Source organism: Engystomops pustulosus, chromosome 8 (assembly GCF_040894005.1).
Source record: "Engystomops pustulosus chromosome 8, aEngPut4.maternal, whole genome shotgun sequence".
Classification (NCBI taxonomy): Eukaryota; Metazoa; Chordata; class Amphibia; order Anura; family Leptodactylidae; genus Engystomops; species Engystomops pustulosus.
Genome location: NC_092418.1, coordinates 71,973,513 through 71,989,750, shown reverse-complemented (window position 1 = coordinate 71,989,750; position 16,238 = coordinate 71,973,513). Strand labels below are relative to the sequence as shown.

Genomic DNA, 16,238 nt, shown 5'->3' with positions numbered 1-16,238 from the left:
TTACCTTCTGTTTTAGGCCGTGGTCACACATGCCGTGAGGTTAGGGTTCATAATGCAACAATAGTGCACAGGATTCGTGCCTCAATTCCGTCGCATATGTGTTTTCAGGGAAACACATGCAACCGGTAACCAGACCTGGTGTCTTGTATTATTTAAATGCAAGACCCCGGAGGCTGATTAACAATCACACGCGTTTCACTAGAAACGTATATGCGATGTGGCCGATTCCTGCCCCCATTGCTAGCATTGTGGCACAAGTGACCTTGGCCTTATGTCTTCATTAAAATCTCTTAAAACTTAGAAACCTCTGATGCAGGTGTACACTGGGCTGTAAACGGGGGACCTCTTCACCATAAAAATTAAATGTGATCTATAAGCAGTGAGTAACAGATCTGGAGCTCATGAACAGATTAATATGTAGTTTTGTGGGATATGATTAATTATAACTGATCTTCTGATTATAATTCTATCTTCTATCCATATTTAGAAGCAGTCATATAGTCAGAAGGGCAGTCTATCAGTGAGTAACATCTATCACTTTATGTATATATGGACGGCTGTCAATCACTGATAACTACTTCTAAGCATAGAGCAGAGATATAAAGGATTAAATCACAAGTTGTTAGGTTGGTTGCCATATCAAGGACAAGGTAAGCCAGTTCGCAGGAGAATTTGGGTCAATGCCTATGACCGATAAACTAGTAGGGTTTATTCTTCGTCCCCGGTCATCTATGTTGTCAGCATGCTTCCTCCTGAATTTGTCATCTCTCTTGACATAAACTCGTTTTGGCTCTCACTCTCAGCCGAATCTGTCCCCAGCTCTCTACACAGCCTCTGCTTTCTGACATGTGGCCACTCCACACAACCGTTACCTCGCCAACTTCAAGTTCTCTCCTGTGGTTTTTCTATTCCTGCGTAGAAGGGGTTTCACTTCTACTAAAAGTCCTTGACATTCACAATCATTGACTCCTATGGACCCTAAAAAGGGCTATACCACTCTTATCTTAACTTTCTCTACAGCCCTCTTTTGTGATTCAGGATTAAAATCTCTTTTCCAGTCTCCCAGATATCAAACCCAATTTGTACATTATAAGTACCATAGCACAATTTGATAATGCGTGCCCCTGGGACCATGCATTAAAGTGACCACAACCTACATATCATGATTAGTCAGAATGTTCACAGTATAACTACTTGCAATGAACAAAACCACGTTTACTCTAAAAAGTTGGTACAACAACATAAACAATATAGAATGCGACACAGGTCACAACAAACCTCCCAAGGCCTTTACATATTCATGTATCTAAATGGGAAAATTGCCAAACCCCCTAATAGCAGGTTATCTCAGATACAAAAGATTCAGCCATGATGAAATCCAACAGGCCCGATCCTTTCTGGTGCCTTTCCTATTGTTATAAAATAGTGGGCAGAGCACCTTCAAAGAGATAACGCACTTATCTTCTGGGATACGTAATTTAATGTCTGTTTTCATTATTTCTGCCTTTGAAGTTCCAGTGTCTCATACTTAATACATGTTTAATCAAGCAGTTTATTCTTCCAAGCCAAGAAGTGGGTTTACATAACTTCGTGCTGCAGTGACTGATTTTACATCCTGTATTTAGATAGATCCTGTTCTCTAGATTTCTCAAAGGAATGCTCTGTGTAAAATACTGTGCTATGGCGAGTGTAAAGCCTGCAGGTGGAATACCAGACAGAGGGATTCGTTTTTCTCTTTGTCATACACCAAAGTGTCCGGGAATGCACTGTGCCAAGCTTCCCCGCTCAGGTCCGCTGGAGTTCACCATCTTCCTCCCGATGCATGTTATTGCTTGGCTTGCGACACAATTTTGAAGTTTAATCCTGCGGTTTGTCCGAATCCGTCGGATTGTCCGTCGGCCCACTCCCCGATTTCTGACGCTTGAGATTGCGCCAAAATCCGATTGCGTGCTCCAAAAACCCTTTTAAATCCCTGTCCCGGTGGCGCAAAATGGAAATCGTAGGGATGTCCGGCAAAAGTGCAGTCCGCAGGGCCCTTAGTAAATGAGCCCCAATATTTATATGCACGTTTCACTTAACTTGTTAGAATAAGCTGTCATTTTTTTAACTTGAGGGGTAGCAATATTTTCCACATGTCTCTCCTACAGGTTAAATGGTGCGTGAGTAGGATATATGATGTCACCCATGCACAACACACAGAGAAGAAATGGCCCCATTATGCTATGACTTGGTAGCTGAAGGACATTACACAGCAGTATTTAATGTGATCCATCTTCAGGCAGCTCACTCTTTCACCTGTTCCTTCCACTCTCCCATTATACAATCAATTGCATTCACAGAGTCACACTGCAGAGTGCTATTTCTCAAAGAAATTTTGTTTTCCCTAAGATTACATTATTCTATGTTGTGCTGTGATGGGGTGAGGGTGGGGAAGGGGCTTGTGATTGCTTTTTGAAACTGGTCCCATGAGCCTCTACCCTCTGCTGATTTTAGCTGGGAAAAGAGTAAAGTGACGTGCATATTACCTTAATTGTACATAGGACTTTCAGAGATTGTTGTGTCCATTATGTAACGGGAGATAAAGCTCTGTTTACGCCCTCTAACATTTTCTGCTTGTCTGAAAATGTCTCTTTCTACGGGTAAAATCTTATTTTTAGAATTTTGTATTCAACCTACAATGACTAAGACTTAGCAGTGGCATACAGTATATATTCTTCTCTTTATATCGCTTAGGCGTCAGGTTACACTTCATTTCTTTGTAGTCACTGACATTTACCATTTGCCTGAAAACAATAATTATGCATGAGAATTTTGTTTTTGTCTAAAATATTCATCTTTCTTCTCTTTTGCAAATCTATAATCTGTAGGAATCACATAGGCGCCTGCTGTCACGTATGGTCCTGCTCTGCATCACTGATTAAAAAATAAAAGCTTACTGACAAAATAACAAAGTGAAACTTCAGCCAGAGTCTTTCTACACCACTAAGGATGTTAAGATTCAGTAAAACTTGTCATTTACTCATTTATGTTCATTTATATCTCCACTGATTTTGGGCTTCAAAGTCCAGTTGGCAGTCATATCTGTAATTGAGAACTATCCCAGTATATACATACATAAATAAAAGATAAATGGGAGGCTTATTGGACTACTAAGAGCAGATTCAGCAGAGAATGAATGAAATTAGACACGCATTTATGTATGGATTATAGTGTATGCTGCACTAGCCTACTAAATAACCTTAAAGGAAACCTACCACTTGAAGTGGCAGGTTTCAGAAGAAAATACCGAGCACCAGCTCAGGGTGAGCTGGTGCCGGAGCTTATTTTTGTTAGTAATAAGCAATAAAGTCAATATCATAAAGTATTCTGGACCTGTAGTTCGTATGCCTCAGAATACAATTGGTATTCGAGAGTAGCGGGTTAGAGCGTACCCTTCCTCGAATCCCACAGCTGACCAGTACTGACCACAAAATTCAAATTATATGGAAAAGCAAATGTGATGAATCTTAAGACATAACTTTTAATAGTACAAGTAAAAAACATTGGATCCTAAAATCTGAATGATGCCGCAAAGCATATAACAGTTAATAAGGACAAGTGTATATATCACTGATAGGACACATGTCTTGTTATCTACACGTAATTGGTGCATGTATACTCCTATACAGATCATTAGCCGATGGCATAATTATATAACATCTTATAGTCAGTAACACAACTGGCTACAGCACATCGAAAGGAGGAAAAGTTTGAAACAATCTCACCCAGTCCAGTAGTGCACTTGGTTCAAGTTCAAATGGTGCGATGGGATGACAGGGACTATAGGTCCTGTGATATATACACTTGTCCTTATTAACTGTTATATGCTGTGCGGCGTCATTCAGATTTTAGGATCCAATGTTTTTTACTTGTACTATTAAAAGTTATGTCTTAAGATTCATCACATTTGCTTTTCCATATTATTTTTGTTAGTGTTTTAAACCGCTGTATCGAGGTTTAAAACACTTTTTAAACTTTATAGCCGGCGCAGGGAGGTACGCGCTCGGCGCTTACCATGCGCGCGGCTCTCCTTCACTTCCTATGTAGCCGCACGCACGGTCGCGCGCATGGTAAGCGCCGAGCGCGTACCTCCCTGCGCCGGCTATAATGTTTAAAAAGTGTTTTAAACCGCAATACAGCGGTTTAAAACACTAACAAAAATAAGCTCCGGCACCAGCTCACCCTGCTCGGTATTTCCATCTGAAACGTGCCACTTCAAGTGGTAGGTTTCCTTTAAACATTTCTCTCCCATTAATTGTAACATATAAAGTGCCCCCTCCTCTTTAACTAAAATGTACAGTTTCTTCCAAATTATAATATTGTCTGTCATGAATTTACATGTCATGAATTTACATATAAACTTCACCAGAACAATACATACAGGTACAGTACTAGAACCAAGCTTCATACAGAAACACAACACCAGGACCGATTTCCAATCCCTATATACAATATATATACAGTATTCCAAACGAACTTACATATGTACATATACCCAAACAACAATATGTCCTCTAGTGTACTTCAGGAGAATTCACCCTTATACTTCTATAGATACCCAAACAAAAGGGGAACTCAAGGATAGTTAGTTTAAAAATCTTATCTTTTATTTCATAACACATAAAACCAAATACAGACATTAACTTCAACAAGTTAAAAAAATGGTCCCAAATTGATGGGGGAGACTTCAGCAATTCATCCTATATATATTCATTGTGCCTTTAAACATTTATGCTAGATAATAAAGTGCATTGTATCATATAGTAAAGTGCTAGGCAATAAAGTGCATTTTTCTCATTTACAGTCTATGATATAAGGATTATTACCTTGTTACGGCTGTTTGTCTACCCCGCGCCCCGACGCGCGTTTCGCTTACTGCTTCCTCAGGAGGCGTGTTAACTAAGGGGTACATCCAGTTATTTAAGGCATGGGGTATGTGTCACATGATTTCTAAACGGACTGTGATGGGTGAAAATGCCTGTCAGTCATTTAATTAATGTAGTCACCTGCTAGTTGGCGCATGCCTTGACACTTTTTCCGCCTGTAGTAAGATGGCGACGACCTTCTTCCGGCCACTACTGCGCCTGCGCAGTCCCAAGGCCGGGAGACATTCTGTCTCACCTGGCTGAGCATGCGCATGCGCCTGAGCGCTTGTCGGAAGAATCGTCGCCCGGCGGCGTCAGTGGCTGGGATGCGCTCACAGGTAATGATATTGTGTATAGTTAACAGAAGATGCAGATGAATGAAGGAACGGTTATATCCGATATATGTACCTATTGTTGCTACTCTCCCTAGAGATAAAAATTGGCCTTGGATAGCAATTACTGGGTTTTTGTGAATAGATCCTAATTATCTAAATAGTGTTACTACGTGTGATGTATATAAATTTATTTATTCAAAAAGATCTAAAAAGAGATCTACAGGAAGTATCTCCAAAATGATGTGTTGAATAGTGTCAGTAGTGTATAGTGCTAAGTTGGTGTTGTGTTGGATATTAAATGTGAATGTAATGATCAAATTTGAATCAAAGAAGTGATGTGACATATACAGGCGGTCCCCTACTTAAGGACACCCGACTTACAGACAACCCATAGTTACAGACGGACCCCTCTGCCCACTGTGACCTCTGGTGAAGCTCTCTGGATGCTTTACTATAGTCCCAGACTGCAATGATCAGCTGTAAGATGTCTGTAATGAAGCTTTATTGATAATTCTTGGTCCAATTACACCAAAAATTTTGAAACTCCAATTGTCACGGGGGCAAAAGAAAAAAAATTGTCTAGAACTTCCATTATAAAATATACAGTTTCGACTTACATACAAATTCAACTTAAGAACAAACCTCCAGACCCTATCTTGTATGTAACCCGGGGACTGCCTGTAGTGTCTTTGGAAAGAACTGCTATGCCCCAATGAGGAAGACAAAAAATTGAAGACAGCCAGAGAAGGCAATGTCACACGTCTAATTACAACATATAACAAAAATTGGAAAAAACTGACTTCCTGACCTCCTGAGGAAGCAGTAAGCGAAACGCGCGTCGGGGCGCAGGGTAGACAAACAGCCGTAACAAGGTAATAATCCTTATATCATAGATTGTAAATGAGAAAAATGCACTTTATTGCCTAGCATTTTACTATATGATACAATGCACTTTATTATCTAGCATAAATGTTTAAAGGCACAATGAATATATATAGGATGAATTGCTGAAGTCTCCCCCATCAATTTGGGACCATTTTTTTTAACTTGTTGAAGTTAATGTCTGTATTTGGTTTTATGTGTTATGAAATAAAAGAATTTATAAGATTTTTAAACTAACTATCCTTGAGTTCCCCTTTTGTTTGGGTATTTACATATGTACATAGCCCATTAATTTACCTGTATATAGTACCCCCATAATAGATGAATACATGCAGCCTCCCCTTTTAATTCATACTATGCCCTCTGTAATAAATATAGAGAGTTACTGTGGCACTTGTTTTAGTTATATACTGTGCTCCCCTCTATTACTTACCATTCTCCCTTTATTAGATATTGTATATATACTGTGTTCCTCTCTATTAGATATAATATGTGATGATGCATCTGTATACATATAATTGATCATATGCTGTATACTCTTAATGCATTGCCCCTGCAGGACAGGAGTGCTGCACTGGTAACACTACAGCCCTCCCCAGTATATAGGGAGCCAGAATACTGCACACCCCTTCTGAGTGCATGGGGAGCCAGAACACTGCCCCCAGTACATAGGGAGCCAGCACACTGCAGCCCCTCCAACCCCCATAGTATATAGGCAGCCCCCACCTCACTCTCCAGTATACATGCAGCCCAATACTTGCTGAAGAAGAGGGAAGAAGAGTTGCAGTGAGCGACTAAAGGAGGAGCGAGAAGGTGTGGACAAAGCTGGATCCTTGTATTCCAGGACTCTTTCTGTTCAGGGGACCATATGGGGAGGCTACACTGATAATCCAAATTTCTCTTCCTTCTTTCTAATGTATTGGTGTCCTCAGGATGCTGATACAATTGAAAGCTATGACAGAGCAGGGAGCAGTAAGTTACTGCTGAAATTACTAGTTTGGCACTTTGAGTGTCCAAACTACCAAGACCAATTCCCACTTATGAATTTCAATCTTTATTACTACTAGGCTGCATATATTGTAGGTTGTACAGGTTGTATTGCTTGTGTGAACTTTGACCCAAGTAAAACAGAGCATAAGAGGCTCAGGGGCAATAAACTTGCTTGCACTGGTTTAAACCATATGCTTTAGTAAAAAAATAAAAAAGCTTAGTACTTTTCTGGGAATATGCTGTGCCAGGGCACAGTAATAACTCTATAACACTATAATCTATTACGGGGAAGCAGTAAAATAGCTTTGTTATCTGGACAGGGATGGGTCCAGCTGACATTACTATATAGCACCAGATTACAGTCTGAGCTGGGACCTAAATGAATCAAGAGCCAGAGAATGCCCTTATATACAGTACAATAAGGTGTTACCCACTCCTCTGTGTAGATAATGAGTAAACTCTGCTGAATCCTGCTTCAATTATTCTCTAAAGCAGAATAATTAGCCTGGCAATGAAATGGTTAAACAGAAGAGAAGCCTGGGTTCATGCCTTTGAACCACACATTACATCACATCTACAACTTGCTTCCCACATTATTCCCATACAGAAGAGGTGGCTTTACCAATTGGAAAAACTGGTTTGAGGGCTGAACGACAAGGTCCGGAGATGTGTGCCCAGCCCTTGGGATATGACAGTGCAGCCAGGAGGTGTACAAGGTGTGCGGAGTGATGACAAGGGAGGGGCTTCTAACACATTACCTGCATAGGTGTGGAAGTGCAAGTCTGACTAGCTGACACAGGAGCCAGGCCGCCTATTAAACAAGACAGAAAGAAGAGCGACAGACACCTGAGAACGTGATGGAAGCTGCTGGGACCAGGTGACTGGCTGTACCTAGAGAACTCCTTCACCTTGTGTGTACGACCTACAATATAAAGTGAGTAGGAACCAATGAATGGTGACATACCTGCCGTGTATACATCTACAGTGTATCTGCTTGGGCTGGAGCTGGCCTACATGACACTGCAGAGGGCTTGTATGGGATTATTTACATAGGGAAAACTATACTTGCTGTTCTTCTGTTACTTCTAGTAGTCTATGAATAAATTAATTCATATCTTGGTGTTCCTATTCTTCATGTCAAATGGGTTCCTACACAGTCTGGTAATACCTAGTCAGTTCATTCATTTATTTCTAGAAAGAAAAACAGAGAAACTGCGAAAATGATGAATATATGTTTATTTTTTCTAGAAGGGACATGTTAGAAGAGCTTAGAGGACTTTACTATCAGCATAACATCCTTCTGCTCATGCCTACTGTCAACTAAGTCCCCCAGTGGTATTTGGGACACTTGGGTTACAATTAAATGGTGTGTTCATTGTGGGGATATGGTTATGGTGCAGATTCAATGACAATTCATAAATAAAATTGAGCTATTAATTCATAACCAGCTGATTTTTTTTGTGTGTTCCAAGTCAACAGTAGCTTGGTTTGTCAGCTTACCAAACAGCTAAAAACAGAAAACACTCAGTAATGAATTACAGGCAGGCTCCGGGCTACATTCAAGATAGGATCAAACCTGCTAAACCTAAGTCTAAAATGTATATTTTATTATTGTAACCCCGGAAAAAGTTTTTTTGGTCACTGTGACAATTTTTTTTTAAATTTTGGGTTGTCACTAGGAATAACAATAAATCTTAATTGCAGACACTTTTGATAACTCTTACAGCTGATCATTGTAGCCTGGTACTAAAGTACAGTACACTGAAGTTCAAGGGGTTTTCCCACGAACACAAGTTAGGCCGTATCCACAGGATCACAATCACAAAAATGAGGGGTCCGGTGGGGTCCCACGTATCTTTGTTGGACCCCTCGTCGCTCCATCAGAGTAATGAAGCTGACGTAAATTGCCAAGCGCCTGTGGATAGGGCCTAACTTGTGTTCATGGGAAAACCCCTTTAAGATGGACATCCCTGGCTTTAGTTAACCTCTGCAAAACAACCCCGAACACTAGAAATGAGTCCTTCAAGAAGCATCAAATGTATTTCTAAGTAAGAACATTTACTTTTTAATATGTCCAGAGGTTTTAGGTTTATTTGGGACACTATGTTACAGATCCAAGGGATAACTTCTCTTTGAGAGGATGACTTTTAGCTAGATAACCTCAGATTCCCTAATAACACACAGAACAGTACTTCCTCTGAAGAATTGATCAACCTTAAAGAAGTCCCTTACTGTAAATCAGGATCCTTTCCTTAGTTATAGTTCCCAACAGCTGTATTGAAGACAACAGCTGGTTATGTACTTTCAGACCACAGCATTTATTTAATCTGGGGCACATAAAATACAGTACAGGCAATCCCCTAATTAAGAATACCCAAAAATGTTTTTGTCTATAGTTACATTTACAAAATAAAACAGTTCCAACTCACCTACAAATTCAACTGAAGAACAAACCTATCTTATACGTTACCCAGGGAGTGTCTGTATTATATAGTAGTATAATATATACTGTCCTTTAAACAATCTGTATAATCCTAAGGACCCCTTTCATTGGCTAGATTTAGATGGCTATCCGATCCTTGCCGGACTGCATGCTACACCTCAGGGTACAAGGTATACCTCATGCTATATCACATAGCATGCATACTGTGCATACTGTGAGTGTATAGAGTGTTTTGCTATAACAATGGTATCCAACTTTAATGACGCAATAGAAGGTATACAACTATAAGATACATCCTATCACTGAACCCCTCCATTGTGGACAGGTAGGCTGTTTCACATGGATTCCACAGGCACCAATGACAGATACAAACATGGAGAAACTTATGATGGAGAGGGAGTGTGTTGTGCTGTGCATGTGGATATCCATGTCCAAACAAGTTCACATAATAGGAATGTGACTTTAATTGCCTTGTGGAGATCTCACAAGACGCTCAGAGAAGAAGTGTCTCACAATATTCTGTCTGTTGTGGTTTTATTCTTTTCTAGATTGGTGTGTGGGCAGCAGAGTGAAATAAAAAGATTCAATCTGATGTTCTACTTTTTGGTTAAGCTCTTGCCATTTAGCTTCCGTTTATTGCATTAGACTCGGAGGCAAGTGAACGCCTCAAAGACTGATCCAATACACACTCTGTAAACCTGGACTTTTAGTGACTTTTGCATGTGACTCTATTTAACCTATCATATCTATTTAATATGCTGCTATACCCCAGTCAGGGAGATTGGAAAAAAATCCACTTGGTGACGCCACCATTCCAAAAAAGAGGGGTATTTTATTTTTTAAATGACAGTTACCGGTTATCCCTAAGAATAAAACAAACCTTCCAAGTATTTAAACCGAGAGGAGATGCATTTCAAGCTTTTACAGAGATCGTCATCAGATGGACTCGTCATCAGTCATAGTAGATAAGGCTGGAAAAAGAAGCAGTTTTGTTATCTGTCATTGTATTCCAGTCCGCTCATTCTCTAAATCAGCTTGGTTGCTCTCCTTTGCATCTGTTCCAGTTCTACTATGTGCTTTTTATATGCTGGTGCCCAAAACGCTATGCAATATTCCATGTGTGGTCTGACCTGTGATTTGTATAGATTCAAAACTATGAGAATCTAATCCTCTCTTGGTACATCCCACAATAATGCCTTCTTAGCAGCTACCTGGCTCTGGTCACTAAAATTAAGTTTTTCAGCTGCCAAGTCAAGAAATTGACTGTTTAGAACATAAATGTACTTTTTGTTTCTCTATCCAATCCTCTAGCTTCCACAAATCCCTCTGTGTCAATTGCAGGTCCTGTCTAGAACTCACTTCCTAACAGAAACCGATCAGATTAGTCTGACAGGACCGATCCCTGCTGATGCAGGGTTATAAGGTTATGTACAGTGAGATACTCATGGATAGTATCTCTAACAAGCCCTTCAAATATTTTCCCCACAACCAATGTTTAACTCACAGGTCTGTAGTTTCCAGGATCACGGTCTGTCTATCACAGTACATAATGCAGTACCCGGGGGTGTATGCCATCAGGGCCTGGTGATTTGCCTATTTTAGTGGTTTTGAGGAAGCGCCGCACTTCATCCTGGATTAAGCGACTGACATCCAAAAGAAAATTTCCATTATACCGAATCATGTCACTCGCCAGGGGATTTTCCTGGGAAAGGACAGTTGAGAAGGAGACATTCAGTCAGTATGTAATACAATACAATCTAGAGATTGAATAGAGAAAAGAGAGGGTGGAAAGAGATATGTATTATACTAATGAATAAAACACTTTACATGTATATGTTATCTGTGATTAGTGTTTTGTAGATTCCTGTTTTACGGTATTGTAATCAGTGATATTACATCTTTATAAATTGTGTCACATAGCGTATAAATACAAGATAAGGCCTCATGAGTGAGAAATTGGGCCATTTTTTCAGCAGCTAGCAAGTGCTTGTATCCATGACTGTGGATTCCATGGCCCTTTCATAAGCTGCCTGCCATAGCTGGAAAAGGTAGAGCAGGTACTAATCCTGCCCAAGTATGTGGCTTGAATAGTCTTTTGCTACTGTCATCAGCAGTTGAGCACCAGAAGGGCAAACAAGAGATCATGGCTGAAAACAAGGGATTACAGCCCCTTGTCTGTGGTCCACAAACACAAATTCATGTGCATTTAGCCTGAGCCTCTGTTCATATTCCACTGTAATTCTACACAATGTTATATATAAGTCAGATAGATACAATGGGGCTTATTTAATAAGGGTCGCGCTACGCACTTTCATCAAACTTTACACCTTTTTCGGGGTTTTCACGGCTAGAACAGGTATTTAACAGGTGTTAATTTTCTTAATTTTCTTTTGGATGTCAGTATTTAACAGGTGTGCTGGGATTGTGTCGCACAAGATGTTTTTTTTTGTCACAGCTGCACTGGCTTTCATGCAACACAAATGGGGGGGGGAGTGTACCATCGGACGATCTTCTCGTGGGAAAATGCACTTTTGGTAATCTACGAGGACCAGCTAAGTAAATGTGCCCCATCGCCATAATGTAAAAAAATGTCATACTACACTATTCTATACAATAAAAAAAATGACCCTGAGAGAGACTAACTGGACCAGTAGCTGCATTTAGTACTTTTCTAATACTATAGCTGAATGTGTCCACGTGAATGCAGTGTAAGACTAAGCTTAAAAAGGTTTCTCCATGATAGGGCCTAACTTGCTGATCGGTAGGGGTCTTAGTGAAGGGACCCCCACAGATCACTGGATTGGGGTTCCGATGGGATCTGATGTACCCTTGTTGAAACCCTTGTAGCACCACCGAGATGGCCAAGGCTGCCCCATTCTTCTCTATGGAGCTGATGGAGGTTGCTGAGTACGGTGCTTGGCAATCTCTGTCACCTCCATAGAGATGAATGGGGCACCTTACACATGTGCGACTGTCTACTGCAGCCATCTTGGTGGTGCAATGAGGGTGTGACAGGGTTACATCGGATCCTGTGGGTAGGGCCTAACTTGCTTGTGGGAAAAACCAACAATAACATGGATACTTAATAGGTTATGTACATATTTATCACATTTATCATCACCTTAAATTACATTCTTTTGTACCGTAGGCCAACCCAATGACATGGCAGATAGCATGTGATACATATCAATAATACTGCAGAAATAACTATGTGCATAGATTCGTGATAGATTGATTCTGTGTAACCTGATTATCAATGCGCTGTATCTGTATCTATGTAAATGTAAATGGATGATTTTTTGCTCCCCATTAAGGGTTAATTAAAACTAATGCCAACATATTGTATATGTTCCATAAATAATCTATGACCGGTTCTCTATAAATTGCTAAAGAGGCAATTCAGATATGTCAATATCATAGCTGTTAAACCGGGTATAGCCCTTTGCTGTTTTTACCTACAAAGATCTTAAATTATAAGAACACCCATTTACAGTATGTGCTAATCATGTAGTAATTGGGCCTGTACACTTAGTATATATCACAGCATGTACTCACTGTGGCATGTGATAAGGAAGGTGGTTCTCATTGACCTAAATTGGACATCTCTTTGACCTAGTGGTGGAGGGGCTAGAGCACCCTATTGTAATCAAAGTAGCCCAAGGCCTCCCCACTACTATTTTTTGTTTACCTAGCAGTGTACAGACCACTAGTTTTATAGTCTTTTTATTTCTGTCATAGTGATTTTTTTGTCTAGAAATCAGAGCAAGCGGAAGTGGCGGGGTTGGGGGAAGAAATACCCTGAGCTAGTGGTGAGTCACGGACTACCTCAGACTGAAAATTAATTTAGGTAAATATCATCTAGTTTAGTATATGGCTTTGTTTTTGTGAAACAATGAGGTAGATATAGAAATACCAACAGCAGAGGGCTGCCTGTGCAAAAACACAAGTTGGACAACTAACCTCATGGTAATTATATACCTCCCAGCTTTTAGGGAGGCAAAAGAGCTACAAAACTTTCTTTACCATAAGCAACTCCTTTTGCCCCTAGTCAAATGCCCTAGTCAACCCCCTACAGTATAATTCTCCCCTTAGTGCACAATCCTCCTCCAGGGCAACCACTTGGCCAGGGCCCCTGAATGTCAAAATTTGTGGGCCCCAATTCGCCATGTACATTAGTTTTATGTATGCCGTGTGGAGTAGTTTAAGACTGTAAAGAGAGAGCGAGTTCTTCTCAATTTTTTAAATTTTCTGATGTTAAGAGCATAAAATTTGTGCATACAAACTTTTTGCACAGCAACAATAACACAACTAAACAACAAAACTAATCTTACTACATAGATAGAAGACCAAATAACTATATAGAAACAACAGTGCAACCTACAAGCTTACTATACAGATAAAGGACCAGAATCAAAATTACTATATAGATGTAGATCCAGAACAAATATTACTACATTGATATCTTACCAGAACCAAGATTACCACACAGAAATGTTACCAGAACAAAGTTTACTACATAGATACAGCATTGGAATCAAGCTTACTACATAGACACAGTACCAGAACAAAAATTACTGCATTCCCAGAAGATTACAAAATACACACGTTACCAAAACCAAGCCTACTACATAACAACAGCACCAGTACCAGGACCAGAAATACGAATAATGAGACAGCCTTATAGTGCACCAGATTTTTCAAAGTGGGGCTTATTTACTAAGGGTCGCACTTTTGTTGGACTTTCCAACATTTTTGGGGATTGCACGGTTTTGACAGGTATTTAACAAGGGTCTGCGCTGGCTTCGTGACACAGGCGATCGAATTTTGGCGCAGCTGCGCTGGCTTTCATGTGGCAGAAATTGTGGGGCATGTCGTCAGAAGATCCAACTGATTTAGACTGACACGGGATTTAACTTCCAAATTGTGACGCAAGAAAATGCACTTACATGCACCAGGAAGAAGAAGGTGGACTCCGTCGGATAGGTAAGTAAATGTGCCCCAGTGTCTGATGCTGGATGATAAACCTGACACAGACTGATAAGAGAGGATAAAAGAGTCACAGCACAGGGTAGATAGAGCAGTTGCAATTTACAGTGCCACACAGAACAGTGGTTACAGAACAGAAGAAAGTCCACTACATACTGTAATACTGTACTGTATTGCAGTATATGAGGAAACAGACCCTCGGGTTCCAGCGAAGTGAATTTGGCGAACCAGAACCTGATCAGGGCCGCTCTTTACTAGTCTTAGGACATACTTCCCACCACCTGGGGTGGTTGGGAGGAATGTACATATGGTATGTCTATATAAGAGCATGTCATGCTAAAACTACTGTAGTTAGCCTAATAAGCCTGAATTTCATTCCATTTATTGCTTATTTCAGACGAGATCTAACTTGATAAAGGTCGAGATGACCAAAACGTTGTCACTTTTTGATCTGTCCTACATATAAACTCTTATAATTAGTGTATCATGGTGAAGGCTATTGCAACATCCCCCACCGGGGCCTAGCCTTTTCTCCGTACGCCGTACCTGAGTGGCTGGCGGTTGCGGCCTAGGCACGCTAGTGTCACGGTGGTTGGTATGGGGAACCGGAGGGTTGTCCTACAGCCTGGCAGGTCTCCAGCAGGGTGGTGTTGGCAAGAAATGATGAGGGAGAGGCTGCTATAGCGGAACTCCCTGGGGCAACCCTTTGGTATCTAGAGTATAAGTCTCTGTGTAGTGGACAGGGTGCCTGTGATGATGGCAGCCGTAGTAGCAGGGACCAGACGGAGGCAGAGGTTGAACAAAAACAACTTACAGTTCCTTATTGGAACCGACAGGAACCGCAGCAACATGCCTTTAACAGAATAGTGGAGTGCTGAGATGCAGTTGGAGGGAGCCACAGGATGTAGATCGCCAGCAGGGCCGGCGCCAGCACCCGGCAAACCCGGGCAAGTGCCGGGGCCCCCAGCCGCTGGGAGGGCCCACTCGTGGCCAAACCCCCGTCCAAAGCGACCTGGCTGTGCCGGGTGCTGGCGCCGTAAAGCGGCGCTCTGTGTGCTGCATGGCCGCGGTCACTGGCTCCGCTAGCGTCGCGTTCATAACGCGCATCGCGCACAGGGGCGGGCCGAGGCCCGATCTCATATGCGATCGGGCCGAGGCCCGCCCCCTGTGCGCTAGCGTCGCGTTATGAACGCGACGCTAGCGGAACCTGTGACCGCGGGCTGAAGCGCTGTGAGGCTGCCGGAAGGAGAAGGAAGACGGAGAGGGGAAGCTCCGGACCTGAGCAGAAGGCTGAGGTAAGTATTATTCTTTTGATAGGGGCTGTTAGTAATGATTGGGACATGAGGAGGGCGCTGTATGTAATCCATATGGGGAAGAGGGCTGTATATAATGTGAAATCTGATGGGGGGCTGCATATAATGTTTTGGGGGTGAGGAGGGGGCTGCATATAATGTATTGGGGCTGCATATAATTTATTGGGGGTGAGGAGGGGGCTGCATATAATGTATTGGGGGCTGCAGATAATGTATTGGGGGTCAGGAGGGGGCTGTATATAATGTATTGGGGGCTGCATATAATGTATTGGGGGAGAGGAGGGGGCTGCATATAATGTATTGGGGGCTGCATATAATGTATTGGGGTCAAAAGGGGGCTGCATATAATGTATTGGGGGCTGCATATATTGTATTGGGGCGAGGA

General features: G+C 41.5%; 1 protein-coding gene across 1 annotated transcript in view; it reads left to right on the top strand.

The window, feature by feature from the left end:
* Positions 1–7,857: 7,857 nt before the first annotated feature.
* LOC140075373 (aldehyde oxidase 2-like) overlaps positions 7,858–16,238 on the top strand; it is an 86,238-nt gene continuing 77,857 nt past the window's right edge. Inside the window, exon 1 of the mRNA XM_072121175.1 lies at positions 7,858–8,045. The gene's annotated coding sequence lies outside the window, so the exon portion shown is untranslated. The remainder of the gene's footprint in view (positions 8,046–16,238) is intronic.